We start from the raw sequence: 4577 nt of genomic DNA on the forward strand, positions 1-4577 counted from the left end.
ATTGCTCATTGTTAGTTCATGTATTGACTAATGTTAACAAATAAGACCTTATTGTAAAGTGTTACCTGTTTTTTTTGTTTTTTTTACATATCACATATTTTGGCCTTTTTAATAAAAGTCATTTTTTTCAACTGGTCAGATGGTGTTAAATTAAACTTACATTTAATAATCATCATGCCAAAGTTGGGTATGCTTACATGTATTCAAGGTGAAAGAAAAGCATTTTACTATTTGATGGTTACAGCTCTTGACATTCTCTTTAGAAAATGGTAAAACAAAAGAAAAAAAGAAGACATGAAACCATCATGAATATACATAAAAATACACTTGTAAGAACATGAGGCATGTCTTAAACTATTTTTAAAAAAGATTTCTTATTTTGTATTATCATAGGCATTCTTATTTGTCACTGATGCATATATACATAATTTGTGATATTCGACTGTGAATTGTATGCATCCGTGAGACGTTTTTATACTGTTTTGATTCAATTATTGATAAAAAATAAATAAAAAATGAATTCATTTTGAGTGCTTGTGTGCTGTGAATATCCCATAGTTTTCAACATTTGTGGCACATAAATAAATAACATATTTGGTGAGTGTTATGGAATCGTGTCTTATTTAATGTAACAGTTGAATTTTACTGTGCATCTTGGTAGATCAAAGTATCCCACTGCACTGATTTCAAGTCAGAACACGACTGGCAGGCTCTTTTAACTTCCGTAGAATCGGATTTCCTGAACTGCATCTACAGCTTGTTTTTGCAGATTTACATGCTGCATCTGTACAAGCTTTACAAGCATCCATACTCATGCTCTCCTTAATACAGATCATCTGAGAACTCCTTGTTTTCTTCATTAAGCTTGTAGAAACAATATATTTTCACTGTTGTAGACCACTGCACCCATGTTGATGCCTTGTTTAGCACATTGGGTGATAAAATGTTGTTGACACTTTTCTTTAAAGTAGGAATACAGCAGAGAGCCTTAATGCTGAATGCGTTGTATAAATTTACAGCAGCCTTTCACTGCATTAATATCATTTTATAGATGTGCTAGTTGTGTTGTTTACATAACAGTCCTTTTGTATTTGCATTTAAAAAATAGCCTTGTACAATGCGTAATTGTAACAAGACAAATTTTAAATGGATAAAGTCTGATGTGGAGCAGTTTTATGCTACCTAGTTTTAAAGGGGGGGTGAAACACTCAGTTTCAGTCAATCTCTTGCTAATCTTGAGTACCTATAGAGTAGTATTGCATCCTTCATATCTCCAAAAAGTCTTTAGTTTTATTATATTTATAAAAGAAAGATAGGCTGTACCGAGTCTTTCCGGAAAAAAACGAGCGGCTGGAGGCGTGCCGTGTGGGCGGAGCTTACGCGCCGATAGCTAACAACACACAGACATTTGAAGCAGTTTTACTCACTGTTCCAACGCACGACCGTTAACCTTTATCGTTGGGACTGCTCCATCCTTAAGCATTAGATGATCTGCAAATCCGGCGTCGAACTGGGCCTTGTTTATAAAACAATCATCGTCGAAATGCAGGGAACAAACAAAGTCCTGTGACTGCAGCGAGCACAGCGCTCGTACTGCTTTCGCTCTCTCGCTCTGGTCTACGGGAGCGCGCGCGCCCTTCCGGGAGAAGTGCCCTTAGGACCCGTATAAGGAAATTCCGCCTCATCTGACGTCACACATGCCCATACTCGAAAAAAACTTTCCGAAACTTGTGACAAACCGGAAGGACTATTTTTGGCACAGAAATACTCCATCAAACGTACAACTTAATTTTTGAAACTTTGTCCATGTTTAGCATGGGAATCCAACTCTTTAACAGTGTATGCATAAAACTAAAAACTAAAAACTCAGTATGCATAAAATAGCATTTCACCCCCCCTTTAAGTTCTCCTGGGAAAATTTTGAAATCACAATTATGATGTAATGTGCATTCAAGTGTTTTTTGTTAAGGGAACATTTTTTTAAAAAAATTTTAAGCGCTGATGGAACAAAATGAAGGGCAAAAGACTTGGATTTGTTGTGTAATGATGTTTATTAAAGGGATAGTTTACCCAAAAATGAAAAATCATTTACTCACCCTCAAGTGGTTCCAAACCTGTATGAATTTCTTTCTTCTGCTGAACACAAAAGAAGATATTTTAACAATGTCGGTAACCAAACAGTTGATGGACCCCATTGACTTTCATGGTATCCCCCCCCCCCCCCCCATCAACTGTTTGGTTATCTGTATTCTTCAAAATATCTTCTTTTCATCTTCAAAATATCACCCTGAGTGAGCTGTACACAGCCCGCCATGTTTATCTCCTCGCCAGAGCATTTAACAGCAGCATTCAAGCAAGAAATTTCTTCTTATTAAAGCTACTAAAGTTATCAAGTTAGCAGTGAGTTATATTTCTGTCATATTTAGCAGTAGGTACTGTATATTACGCTGCATACACAGATCTAATATACACATGCAATTTCTTTACTTCACAGACATAACCAACTGTGTTTATGTGAACTTTTTTTTTTTTTTTACATAACCTTGTGTGTATTTGACAGTTTAAGCGCAATAAGACTGAAAGAGAACTTAGTTTAATACTCACGGGACGCGCCGTCTGACATCCAGCTTTCTGTGCGTGTGCTTCAGGTGTGTGCGCTCAGAAAATCATATATCAGAAGTTTTGACTAATATGGCTTTAAAACACATGCAGATAATAAACTTTCATGATGATGAAGAACTGCAATGTCACGTGAGCATGACAATTCAAGATGACAATCAAAATCAAACAGATGTTTTTGTTTTTGGCAGAGTATCCAGGAAAGCGCCGTAGGAAGCAGCAGCTCATTTGCATTTAAAGATACATGCACGAAAACAGCATGTTTTCCCTCCTACTCAAAAATGGGCATTTACAACATGGGTATAATAAATGAACTATGGGGTATTTTAAGCTGAAACTTCACAGACACATTCTGGGGACACCTGAGACTTTTATTACATATTGCAAAAAGGGGCATAATACTGTAGGTCCCCTGTAATGTATTTTTTTCCTTCTTGTGCTGCACTGAAAATAATGAGAAATGTGTTCATATGAAGGTGGTACATGTCTTTAAGGAATTTTCTGGGTTATTTTTATCTTGAAGGGACTGTTCATCCAAAACTGACAATTCTATCATCATTTATTCACCTTCACGTTGTTCCAAATCCGTATGAGTTTCTTTCTTCTGCACAACACAAAAGGAGATGTGAATGTAGAGAATGACAGCCTCAGTCACCATTTATTTTCATTGTATGGAAAACAGACACAATCAAAGTGAATGGTGACTGAGGCTGTCAGTCCTCAACATTATGCCAGACATCTCCTTTTGTGTTCCACGTTAAAAAGGAAAGTATGTCATGCAGTTTTGGAACGATATCAGAGTGAGTACAGTAAATGATGACAGTACTTTCATTTTTGGGTGAACTATCTCTTTAATGTCTTTCTTTTCAAGCCTGTTGCCTCATACGCTGGTCGTATTTTATTGCACGCTTCAACAACAAACTAAATTGTAGCAAATCAATATTCACAATTACACCTTAATAATGACCATTAACAACTGGCTTTCATCTTGAACCTTCAGTTGAACCCCCAATCTGAAAATTCAAGGATCAATAAAACTTCTTCCTGTTAATTGTGACTTTGCTTGCACCTAGTAAACACTCATACCAATATGAAGGCAGCATTTCTAGCATATTTCAAATAACCCAACCACTGGCTCCTGGAGAGGTCATATTGCAGGGAAGAGTTGCTGAGTGTGGCTCTTATCTGTCTGAAGCCTTTTTAAAGGCGTTCCCACTAAGCACAGATTGGTTTTGAAGTCTTTAAAAAGACATCACCTGTTAAAGTACGTTCTGTCTACATTTACTTGTTAGCTTCTAAGTAAAAACCACAGTGCTGAAAAGGCCGCTTATCATTTGCAAAGGCTTTCCATTATGGCTAAATGAAGCTTTTTCATAGACTGAGGAACCACTAATGCATTTTATCTCTCATAAACACACAAATAGATGCAGACACACACAAAGGTGTGATTACAGTATCTTGCATATATTCTTTTTTTTTTTTTTTTGTGGGTCAAGTTGTTGAAAATACTGGTCAACCTATGATTTTTTTCTTTTCTCATTTAGAATTATGAAAATGCATGCAAAGTTTCAACATTCTGATGTTTTGTAGAATGTGCATATCAAATGTTTTGGTTCACTGGTCAAAAACGGATAAATGACTTCAAAATACATTTTGCACATGTGGGCGATCATGAGACGCCCCTTTCAGCCAACAAAATAATAGTCCTATGGCTCTGCGTACCGCTTCTTAAACTGTGCAGGGCAGGTCCAAGTTTGGGCTTTCCTCTGTGCAACTTAACGTGTTTCACAGAAATATTTATATCATAAATATTAAATATTAATCTGCACCCAGCCGGTTTTATTTAGCTGTGCAGAGTTAAATCTGTGTGGTGCTGCGCTCGACATTGGACTTCATTGTTTGCTGTAAGCTAGTCCTGGAGAGTTCCTGAAAACCTCCACCTCCCCAGCTCCACCTGC

The sequence above is a fragment of the Scardinius erythrophthalmus genome (assembly GCF_964197995.2).
Source record: "Scardinius erythrophthalmus genome assembly, chromosome: 3".
Lineage (NCBI taxonomy): Eukaryota > Metazoa > Chordata > Actinopteri > Cypriniformes > Leuciscidae > Scardinius > Scardinius erythrophthalmus.